A 13,146-nucleotide genomic window follows, 5' to 3' on the forward strand; every position below is an offset into this window, starting at 1 on the left:
GTTCTTGTAAGCGTTGGGGCAGGTTGTGTCTTTGGGATCAAACCTGTTCGCTCCCTTGTCATACGAAACTCAGGAGAAGTAATTCCAAGTGGCACTTGAATTGGTCCCGTTGTTTCCTGGTCTGGAAGTAACAGGAGGTATTTCCATTCTAGCAGTGGTGGTAGTGTTAAAACTAACCTCCCCCTTACCAATATTAGGAGCAGGATTGAACTACTCCCGATATACACAGTCGTCTGTGACCTAGCTTGGTCGACCATGTTTAACTGGATTCTATGTGTTTGCAGGTAATACCTCGAATTATGTTTAGTAGACGGAGCTAGTTGGAAACAACCCTCGCAGGCAATTCGGAAAACACTCAGACAGAGGTGAAATGTAAAACCTGAATGGGATTGCAAAGCTCAGTGGTGAATCACATTCTTTTACATAGCTTTTGTTTACGTTAAGCATGTAATTAACACCCCCAAACAAGTTTATTCACCTGGTCTAATTGTCTGTTTATCCTCCAGCTTCTAATGCTCCACACTCTTAACTATAACCAGCGGGTGGCAGGTTCCTCAATGCCGTCAAACCATTAACTAGATCATTGTTTATTTTCTGCAGAATCCCTCGATTTTACAATGTACGCGTGAATTATAACGCTTACACCGGCAAAAGTTTTAATTAACCTTGTCCACGCGTGATTATTCAATGTTGGCTATTGACAATGAACTCGAAATGTGGTCGTTTCCATTAGTTGTAGGCTATTTGTGTATGTACCAATGGGGGTCAAATAAACAAAGATGCTCGTTACGTCATATTGTGAGTGTGGAGACCAGGAACAGACAGACGTGCTCATTGAAAAGGTAAGAAAATCCAGTTTTATTTTTCTTTCACTTTGATCTCAAATTCTCAGATGTTGACCAAAAAAATTGTGAATGCTGCACTCAGTCGTCGGTCACCATGCATGCGTAATGTGGGGTTTTCCGGGGCGAAGAACTAGTGTGCTGGAAGTAACGGCTCCTTTTATTTTCTTTCAGATTTTTTGTTAGTTTACGATTTATGAGCGCTGTGAATTATGGAATGCAATCGCTTCGGACAGTGGAGAAATCGAGATGTCTCAATGACAGAGTTCAGGTCATGCTGATTGTGGGAAGCGAAGTAGACAATTTTTGGTGAAGTTAATTTAGACACGTTTAAACTTTTGGAGTGAGAGTATGATTTACACAAATCCACTGCATGAGTTCTCTGTTTCTCATTTCACAGAAAAAATTTCTACCTAGCAGGTTTGAAATGGATGATTGTGACCACGGGACATTACATATGCAAGACTGGACTATCCTGTGCGTGTTTTTTTCTGTTGTGAGAAATCCATTTGATCAAGAACAGCGGTTGCATTCCAAATCCGGAACCAGTAAGTTTGTTAGTTATTCTGAGCCGTGTAGATTTCCCTTTTATTCCGATAATTTGCCCTATAAAAATGTCTAGTCAATTCAACAAACGCTGTTAGGAAAAATACACCATTTCATAAAAAATCGGAAAAAAGACAAGTAGTCAGAGTACAAGTAGTCCACTATTATCCCAAAGTTACTGTGGAACGACACGACGAGCATTAGTCTCCCATCGTTGCACGGCACAAGGTGCATGCAGCTGTGTGATGCGGTCAGGACGGGGCGCAAATACCCCTCTCTACCGGCTCACAACCCTCATTGCTTCTCAGAGCGCCTAAACGCAGTTCACAGAGATGGACTGCTTTGTTCTTATCTATCCATAACAGGTACACCTTTTGTCTTGCTAAATCATTACGCTATTATAATGATAACGGAATGAATACCAGGGCTACATCTGAAAGAAAAAATATTTGTTTTGTGATATGTTGTTAAAAAAGGCATGCATAAGGAAGTTGCTGTGTAGCATACTTCAATAATGAAATGTGAACATGTAATAAGATGAGATATTATTTAAAGGAAGTTTATAACAATTACTGATTGGTGTACCCTAAATACATGAATAATAGTATAAAAACTATCTATTCATTTTTCACCAATGCATAACTATCGCACTAATCGTTTTAGGATAGGCTACATCCTATTCAATTCTTTGAGATGCAACTTTGAGATGCCTGTCCTCTGGACGCAACACTTTAACCCTTTCAGCAAACTCCAAACTGTTCGATTGTGAAGAGTTTTTTACAACTTCTTTTCTTTTTTGTGTGGTCTCATTAAGTGGGCATCCTGCTAAGTTCGCGGGGTAGTACGGGAGCTGTCCAATCAGTGTATTTGCACGGCTTGTTAGCGACAGTTAATGAGGGCGCTCTGCGCACGGAGAGAATGGCGCCTCAATGTTAGATTTACCTTGTGTCAACTCGTTACTTCTAATGAAGCCATTGGAAGCTTTTCTTCTGAATGGAGCCGGGCGGCTGGAACTGCAGACTCCCTTTCTTCCGGTTACTCTTAGTAGGGCTTTTGCCGGACTGAACTCCATGATGCATGTATCGGATGGTGGGGCTACACTGAGTCATTTTGATTTAACAAGAGAAAATGGTGTGTGTGTAACAGTGTGTGTGTGGCAGAGAATAACTGTTTGCGAGTGCGTGTGTCTGCGCACGCACGTGTGTCTGTGTGTGTGTGTGTGTGTGTGCTTGTTAAGATATCTGCCCGCCGTGTAATATCGCAAGCTGCTATCGTGTATTACTTGGTCAATCGGGTTTGACATGTCAGTTTGGCTCTCCAGAAGTTCATTTAATCACCACCACCAGTGCTCCGTCTCATACTTGGACCGAGCCTCTTATGTGATTTGAGCCCAATCAACAACACATCGCTGCCTCTCAATTCAGGTAAAACGGTGACGTTTCTGAGATCCCTAAAGAGAGCTTCAGCTATTCTAACCCACCGGGACACCAGTCTGGAATCAATTAGTCTTTCATGTTCTCAAGTCAATTATTTAAAAATACACTGTGGAGACCTCAACAGCATATATTCTATGTTATTGTTTATTATTATTATTAGGTTATACTGTAGGTTAATTATTTGCAAACTATGTGAAAGGTTATTGGTTATTTTAGGTCATTAAAAACCAACTGACTATCATAAAATTCGACATTTGAAATCATCATTGATTACATGTATTTTTTTCTTTTTAAGTACCAACACTGTAAATAGACATAGGTACAAAAATATATATATATAAGACGGGTGTACTTATTCATTTGTCAAGATCATTAGTAATTATTCATACCCTGACTGAGCTTTGAGTGCGTTACATGCGGCCACAGAATACACAATGCGTACGGTTCGACTTGGGTTATGGAACTAAATTATCCCTATAGAGTCCTAATGCATTTTGATATAGAAGCAAATTACTAAAGTGGTACAATTGCAGGTGACTTGAAAACGTGTTTTCTCTCTAGCCTAATTTATTGCTTTATTCCACTTAACAGCAAATTTCAGGCATTTATATATGCATGATCACATTAAATACTAGACAACCTTATTACATTTTACACTGTGTATTTACATGAAAACGTTACATATTGCGTCTACACATTTTTACATGACCTGTTTTGTTAATTCAGATGGGTTCTAATGTGTAACCTCTTTCACTAATTCCAGTGTCAGCTTTAGCTAAACACGTTACACAGTAGGCCTATGTCAAGTATTCCTAACGTCCGATTTTTTGTCAATCTAGTCCTTAAAAGTTGGACAAAATGTGCTGCTGTATTGTCCTCGTGCTAAGAAGCAGTTATATGACGCACACCGACGCTGGAGGAGTCGATGTTCACTGTTCCAGGTATTTGGTTAGAGCGCTTTATGCAGAAATAATATAATGGGTGCATCGCTCACGGCCTCTGAGCTTAACATATGATGCTCCAATAACACCCCGTAATCCCCAGGCCTCGCTCCTGGTTCCATTAGGAGAGTGTGAAGGTGATTTAGAATGGAAAGAGGCTCACAACACTTGCAGCACCTGATGTATTATAAGTTAGTCTGAAATTAATATGCTCATCATGCTATTGTTCCTTATAACGCCCCCCTTTCTCCAGTAATGTGACGAAGCCATATCGTATGTTATATGACAGGGCATTTATGTATGTGGACAATAGGTAATCTTTATGTCTTAAATGAATAATGTAACGTTGTCTAATTTCATAAAAACAGGCAGGTTCAGGTTTATTGATTAAAATGCATTACAATGAAAGGCTCTTTATAGAGCACTGCGCTGATGTCTTTTTATAAATAATGACATATGGCAATATCACCCACATTTTTACGCACAGACTCTTCTGTGTCATTTGTGTTGTGCTCGTCCGTTCCTCTGTCAAACTTGATTAAGCCTGCAGAAGAACGCTGAGATAAGTAGAATACTACTAGAGCCGAGGCTTTGATTACCCCGGACAAGTTGAGAGTTTACGCTGGTAAATCGCGTTAAAACATGTTTATCTGATAGGCCCTTTTCCTACCATCGTGTCGACAGTCAAGTCCAGTCCGATCTCGTTTCACATAGAGACCCACGCAAGCAATGCTACGGTACAAGCTCAGCATATGTGACATTATAAAGCATGATAAGAGGTACGCCATACAGTTGTTGAATAACCTGTCTATCCACACATTGTCTACAATTCATTTCATTAATGAAAGCAATCACGTAATGTACTGCATGTTGTATTTCTGTATTGATATAGCCTTTACTTTAATACTTTCACTGCTGGTTGGTAATGTCAGGAAATATGCCTATTCATAGACATATAGCTCCTGCATGGCTATATTAAAGTCTACATGGAAATATTTTGCTTGGAGGCCCTATATCTCTCACCAAAAGGGAAGTTTTAGGCCTACTTTTAGTTGTTTTCTAAACTCAATTGGCTTCTTTGAGCCATGCCTGGTTTCTCCACTCAAATACACAAGAGATAAACGCTTTCATTAACGCTTTCTATCGTCATCGACCGCCGTGAGTGATCAATAGCCTATAGGGATCCAACGGAGCCCTTAAGGTTACAAACTACCGTGATCCTTGTCATTGTCTCAAAATTGTTTACTGCCATGTTTTATGGCACGCAAACTCTAATCGCCACAGTAGGGTAAGTGTAGAAGCCGAACACACGGCTGCAGCTTTTGACATTACTCCACTCGATTGCCTGTTTACCCCCGAGTCATGTTTGAGTCAACCATAAAGTGTAAAGGAGGTGGACCATGTCATATCCTTAAAGCATAGTTTTCTGTGGTAACCCAGTTATTGAAGAGAACGTTGTATTTAGCCTAACTGTAAAAATATGTAACCTTGCTATGGTAGTTAAGATTGCAGAATAACAGGATTCTGACAATTTGGTCTATAGCCTATCTCAGAATTTTTGTTTGTTTGCGTTATCTTCAATTCAAATAGCCTGTGCATTTCAATGTTCATTTCATTTAAATGTTGAACATTACGCATTTCAATCCATGTTATGAATCCATCACATTCTTCAATTATACAATATTATCGACAATTTGCTAGAAATAGGTCCATTCAATCAGTCACAAGAATGAGACTAATGTTGATTTCAAACAATGTAGGACATTATGTAGTCTAGCTAATGCAGCATGTCAGTTAGCCTACAAACTTATTGTCTTCACATCGCAATGTAGGCTACTTTTTGATGCATCAAAACTTTAGCCTACTTATATAGAATTTTTAACGTGATTAAGTGAAAATGTTTGAAATGGCGATAGGGCTATAACCCAACAGTAAGGCCTTTGGGCTTGAAATGTAGACATCTCTCACTCGCTATTACCTTACAGGATAATAACGAAGGATGCAGCGTCCACGGAACTTGTTACTCACGGGTGAGCAGCACCTGTCGAATTTGATTTTCGTTTGTGGCTCCACTTGGCCGGTGAGATCAATAGAGGACGTCTGGAGCGCGCCGGGAAACGCAGCGAGCTGCATTGCTGTGACAGGTACAAGCCCCGCGAGCAGTCCTGTGTCGTTGAGGGAGAAGGGACGCCTATGCGGCCTTGATATCAACAGGTTCCACCGAGCAAGAGAGTGACCCTGGAAAAAATGAATTAAATCTCATCAAAGGAGCATATCATAACATTAAATGACACAAGTCTTCATAGCCTTCCGTTGACAAATTAGAAAGGTTTAGGCCTAATACATGGTTTTATTTTGGTTTAGTATAGACTATTTTATGCGAAGCAATAAGGTGTAGCCTAAAGGACAGAGCCAAATCATATTAATAATCACAAACAACAAACTGTAAGAATTGTAATACTATGGAATGATAACGATGGTAATAATAGCAATAATGACAATAGGTTAACAGACACAGTGGTCTCAATATGAATATTCATAAAGTATGAAAGTAAATACAAAACTAATGTATATATGAGTAATATAATTTATTAATATTTACCAATAATTATGATTACTTGTATTATTATTAATATTAGCAGACCTATTAGTATATTATTTGTATTATTATTAACTATATTTATTATTAGTAGGCTAGGCTAGTAGTAGGCATAGTAGTATTAGTATAATATTAACGGAATTCATTATAAATATGATAAGTAGCCGTAGGCTAGTAGGCCTACTTGTAGGCTAATATTGCATTAGCAAACCAAATGTTTGTTGTTTTGTATCTCTATGTTATTAAGCTACATATACATGAAAGCCACATGCAAATGTTTTTCAGAATTGTAATGATCGATTTGTCATGTTTACTATAGGTTTTTGGGTTGGTTTATAACTTCCAGAATGCCAACTAACAGAATATTGTCACTTTGTCTTGGTCTTATATGTCAACATGAATTCGTTTATATCTTTCACTTTTGTATATTACTTTTTTGTTAGATTTTTTAGCAATTTTTTTTTACATATGGCTAAATCAAATTCAGAAATGTTTTTATTACTTTTATTTGCACCTCAAGCATATTTTTTATCAGACTTCTGAAAGCGCATTAACTTTAATATGCAACTCTTTGAGTTGTTAGCTTTGTTTATGATCTGGCTAGATGTCATTGCTTGACTGTAGTCTGTACCCTGAATAAGCTACCAGAGCTCACATCATACAGCACGGTTGTATCAGCCTGCAAGCTCTCACCAGGCACACCCGCTTCGTGCTATTGAGACCTCAATGTTTTCATACGCGTCATGCATTTATGAAACCACTGAACCCTATATCTGCTTCGCGGTTGGACTCACTGCGTATAGGCCTATAGCACGTCTTTAGAGCCTATCTGGTTTTTACTCACTGAATAGACCTACTGTAAATCTTTCTCTCAAATCCATTCATATTTTATGAGGTGGATTTACGAAATTAATAGGAGACACCCCAACAGATGTTTGAGCGTCTCAAATATGTTTATGTGTGAATGACTACCTGAGTAGAAGTCCATTATTCAATCACGATATCAAACATTTATGAAGGGCAGCTGTATAGTCTATAGACGCCCACTTCCTTCGGATGTTTCAATTGACAAAAATGATGAAAGGTCGGACCACTTTACCTTGTGTCATCGTGGCCTCAATTAGACACTGGCTTACTCCTGGGAAATAATTACAATGCTAATTTATTGGCCCAATTAACGCCATTGGGCATGTAAAAAACTTAGGCTAAATAAAAGAAAAAGTAAATCCGATTTACGCCATTAGGCTACTTGTTATTATTGTACGCATCCGTTTGTGTGGGTCAAATACAGTAGCCGACATGATGGAATTGTTGGAATTTTTTACAAGATTTAGTAATTGGTAAGCTTGGCTTTTGGGAAAGCCTTAACTGAATCATGGAATTTTGGATTCAGAACATGAGTTAGGCTATTGCACATATTACGTAACGACTGGTCATGTTTGGACGCGTAGCCTAGACAGTTTCATTCACACAACCTACTAGTGCTCTTGGCGAGTAAACTTTTGCTCACACCTCACACAATGGTGCGTGCGCTCTCTGGCCATGGTCTTATCTGGGTTAAACGCCACGGGGAGGTAATGGGAAGTTATTGGAAGGTAGGCCGACAAGGGTGTCCGCCATGTCCCTGGTTCACCGCGGGGTTAAAGAGACTGTTGATATCTTTTGTTTGCTTTCTCCAAAAATCCGCTTCCTTCCTAAAAGAGGATGTGTCCTGCCTGCCATCGCGGCTTTCTGGCCGCTCCGTCACCAGCCTGCGCCGTGTTTGTTTTTCTACTTTTATTAAATCTTCCCCAACAGGAAAACAAATAATATCACTACGTCATTGGCCGTGGCTTTTCTTCGCCTGTGTGGGTGTTGTTGAACACAAACCTTGTCCTCGAACCCCTGAGAAATGTTTTTGTCTTGAGTTCCAAAGTTACTTTTCTATTTTTGGCCCACCACCTCAACCTCTGAAGCAGTTTCCTATTGAACAAAACGATCAATTTCCTGTTACCCGTCCAATACCCCTTACAAAAGATTCCAGCATCAACGCCACAATGTATGCAAGTAAAATATAACAATAATCCTTTATTATGTAAATTGTACAATGTCATTTTGTTCCTATTAGACTATATGCTTCAATGTATAACACATAACACAAAATATGTTGCATTAAAAGTATCTTTGAAACTTGTCTTGGTATCATGTCTGAAAACTGGTACATTCTAAAGTAGTGGAGATCCTGTGAAGAATGTCACTGTATCTAGTAACATAGGGTACATTCCCACATCCTTACACTTGACACACACACTCACTGGAGGCACATTGGACACACACACACTCACACACTAGACACACACACACACGGACACACAACACACCTGAAATGTCATAACATGAGAACCTAGCATTTTCATTCTTTCCATATAACGTTTGCCTTCGCAAAGTAACCTGGTAAGTACTATTCGAACAGCCAATCCAACAACCTTTTCCACTGCAGAGAACATCACATCGCATGTTTGCCCGGAACACATGTTCTTGCATCTCAAACACTGTCGGAGCATTACAAACAGTCTATCTCCCTCTTTTTATTTCTGTCATATGGACAGTGAACAAACGCATCACCATGGAGATGAATGAATCCAAGGCCTCACAGGAGACTGAACCTCTGACTCCTTTTGGCCCCCAGAGCTGTCCAATCCCCTCCTCATTCTCTTCCTCCTCCTTCTGCTCCCAGTCCTGGAACCCTAGTTTCCTCTCATCTCTTCATAACAACCCAAAGAAGCAGGATGTGGGAGGGTGGGAGAAAGGAGGGTGGGAGAAAGGAGAGCAGTAGGTAGGTCAAGGGAGAAAAGGTGGAACGGCAGAACAAATCACAGAGAAAGGATGCAGGTACAGAGTGAATTAGGAAGTGAAGGCCGTTGCAAAAAAAAGAGATTGTGAAAGAGGTTTGAGATCGACAGAAAAGGAGGATGAGGGAGATGAGAGGTTGAATAGAGAGGGAGGACCAACAGCAGGAGGGAGAAAGGGGGCGGGGTCTCGCTTTTATTGACACACAAGCAAGCCAATAGCAAGTTGGACAGTGTTGTATCGTTCTACAAATGACAAAATCGTCATTGTTTGTTTTCCTTGCATCACTTTACACCAACAAGCCACTATGTCCCCCAGCAAACAGCTTTTTCCAGTCACCCAGGGGTAGAGGGGCTGGTCAGCTGCCTATCTACTCCCAGCATACTGCCCCAGAGATGGGCAGGGTGGCATTCGGTGAAGGGGGTTGGCACAGAATTAGGGTGAGATACTTCCCTTCCTGCAGTCAGGGTGAAGTTAAACCCATTCCGTGTCCAAGGAGCAGATATGAACCGTGTCACATCTATTCAGGACCCTTCTTATCTGCTGTCAGGCAATGCTGGAAGTCCCCCCAGTTTTCAGTCCGGCCCTCTGGGACTAGCAGCAGGCGCGTGGGCTTGGCCAGTCATGTGATGAGGGTTCGATTCCCTCTGAAGTGAAGTGGATTGATTGGGACTGCCACTGACTGAACTAAGACCTCCAGTCTCTAGCACGTAGATGTGTTAGACAGCATCCAGATAGATTGTCTGTCAGTTCCATAAACAGTACTGGCTTGAACTGGCATCTTTTAGCGCCTATATGGTCAAATGGAAGGTTTGTCTTCTTCAATACCTCATCTGTAAAAATCAGCAGCAGCCTTGTCTCGTAACATTGACCCGGTAACCTTTATAGAGATGAACACTTCACAGATCCCACCTTTTATTCATTATGGCAGTTTCATTACACAGCAAGATCTCTTTGAAATGCAGTTGGGCCTGACTTTTTGTCACTAACAATCTCCTCACGCGTAAACACTCACGGTTGAGGAACATCGTTGTACCAAGATGGTGTGTCTGAGTACCTCTCTACGGTGACCCTGAGGTCATCTGCTGGAGCACCACTCCACATCTGAGTCAACACAGGCTGTTCTGAAGAGTTGGGAAAGGTTCTGGTGTGTGTGTGTGTGTGTGTGCTGGTCTATCCTGACGGGTTTGATGTTTTGCATGGGTGTTAAGATAATGAGAGATGATGGTCAGGGGGTCTGCTTCTGATTCATCCTCACAGGGCTGTGTGTTGATGTAGGAACTGAGCCTTCCTGAGTGTGTGAGTGTCACACACACACAAATAGACACAAGGACAGACACATGTTGTACACACAGAAACACACACATATTGGGATGGGGTGACCAGGAGGGTAGCACCCTTCCCATCAGGGTCTTTTGTTGTCTGGCTCTCTGATGATGATATCAGCACATTGTGGCAGTGACCCCCCCCCCCAGCCCCCCCCCCTCCCTGTCACCCACCAGTCACCCTGGGAAGAATGGAGGGCTGTGTGACATTGTTCACCAACGTCACAGTGTTCTGTTCTGTCATGTTTTTGCCTTGTCCTCTCTGACTCCTCCTTCACATACACGCACAGGCACACACACACACACACACACACACACATACATACACACACATACTTCACTGGGTAAAAGGGTCAGCAGTGCAGAGGCAATTGTCCTTTTGTTTGTGTCTGTGTGTGTGTGTCTGTGCGCGCTTGCTTTTGTGGAATAGCATGTGTGTGAACCTCCAAGACTGGTATGTATCAGTTATGAGAGAGAAGAAATAATTCAACAGTTGCCTTTGTTGCTGTTGGCAAACAAAGCCAAACATTGCAGAACTAAAAGAAAGATGTCTAATCGATTGTTTATGTGATAATGGCACAGTCATTAACAACAGCCTAGTGGAAACAGTACCTGACTAATTATCTACACTTCCTTCAGGCCACTGCATTTCTGCAACACCTTGCCAGTGAATGAAAAGAAAGAAGAGATTAAAATGCAAGCAGTGAGTAAAAGCTTGGAACCTGATCCACCAGCCAGTCTCTGACAAACAAGAACAAAAACAAAACTGCAGCATAGCATTATACAGTATCCACCCGTGTAATCCTAAATGAAATATAATTGTGGTAAAAGGATTAGACTGTCCAGTGTCAAAGGAACCACTTACCAGCACCAAAGGTAATTTGTAACCTTAGCAACTAATAGAAATGGGGATTATTGCAGGGAGGTGGGTTGTCCTTGTGGCCTAAGCACAGCAGTGGCCAAAACTCAAAACCAGAGAAAGTTCATGAAACATGCATAAAAGGCTTCATGAATAGCAGACAAAATGTGTATATTTCTTTTGTCTGTTTCTCTTGTTCGCTGAAAAAAACCTGGACCTTGAGCCACAAGCACAGAGCAGCACAAACAAATCCTCTCTGAGCAGGAACTGTCAAATGACAGATTTTGTGAGAGTGATCCAGTTAAAAAAATTCTCGTTCTTTGCCTTGAGAACTTCTCATAATGTTTCGAAAACCGACACCAGTTCACCTGTGTTTGCGAGAAGTGTTTATACAAGGTTCCTGTTGAGGTTTTCTGGTGCAATCCACTGGTGCAGTTCTGGTTTGATTGTGGCAGCAGTGACATCTTTAAAAAGGAACCTTGAAGAGCTGGTCTCAGCACTCCTGAAAGCCAGATGGTCCTGTCTCATTATAGTCAAGCAGACAGGGCAAATGGAGAGTCAAGTGTGCAGCCAAGTCATTACTCTTTCTCTGATTTGATGTTGATGATGTCTCTCTCTCTCTCTCTCTCTCTCTCACTCGCTCACCCTCTCTGTTCCTTTCCCTTACCCTCGCTTTCATTCTCTTTTCCTCTCTCTCTCTCTCTCTCTCTCTCTCTCTCTCTCTCTCTCTCTCTCTCTCTCTCTCTCTCTCTCTCTCTCTCTCTCTCTCTCTCTCTCTCTCTCTGCTCACCAGGAGAAGTTTGTATTTCAGTTTAAAGGGCTTCCTCCCATCGTCTGGTTTAACAACTGTCTGGCCGAGTCGTCTCAAATGGCTTATTGCTTAATCATGTGGAAGTGACAATAGCCCAACCTCTCTCTCTCTCTCTCTCTCTCTCTCTCTCTCCTCTCTCTCTCTCTCTCTCTCTCTCTCTCTCTCTCTCTCTCTCTCTCTCTCTCTCTCTCTCTCTCTCTCTCTCTCTCTCCCTCCCTCTCTCTCTCTGTCTCGCTCTCTCTCTTTCTCTCTGTTCTCTTCCTCTCCGTCCCTCTCTCTTTCTCTCTCATCATGTCTTCCCTACTTTCAATTTTTTTTCTTTGTAAGTTTGGGAAGCTATTAAAGCCACAGCAAATGGCTTCTCAAGTGACATTTGCTGACATTCAAGGAAGTGCATTTATCAGCGTCGTACAGTTCACCTTGGTGAATGAAATCCATTTGTGCCGTTGTGTCAGCATGGTGGCCCTATCTTTCGTCTTCTCTCTCTCTCTCTCTCTCTCTCTCTCTCTCTCTCTCTCTCTCTCTCTCTCTCTCTCTCTCTCTCTCTCTCTCTCTCTCTCTCTCTCTCTCTCTCTCTCTCTCTCTCTGTGTCTATCTCTCCCTCTCAATCTCTCTCTCTATCTATCGCCCTCTCTCAATCTCTCTTGTCCTTTCCCATCACCTCTTTCTCAGTCTCTCCCTCTCTCTCTCTATATATATATATCCCTCCATCTGTCTCTCTCTTGTTCTTTAACCATCGCCTCTCTCTATCTCTCTTTCTCTCTGTTTCTCACTCTGTCTATTTCCCTCTCTCCACTTTTAAATGGATTGCCCAGGCAGCGAATGGGAAATGGCAAGGTGGTGCACAGCTCTGCAGCTGCTCTCAAATGTCACGCTAGAAAATCTTTAATGGGCTAAGTGTTGCCTTTCCGGCCCCAACTTGTCAGGTAATCAGAAATGACTCTACCTCCTCTTCTTC

This window comes from Osmerus eperlanus, chromosome 6 (genome assembly GCF_963692335.1).
Source record: "Osmerus eperlanus chromosome 6, fOsmEpe2.1, whole genome shotgun sequence".
Classification (NCBI taxonomy): domain Eukaryota; kingdom Metazoa; phylum Chordata; class Actinopteri; order Osmeriformes; family Osmeridae; genus Osmerus; species Osmerus eperlanus.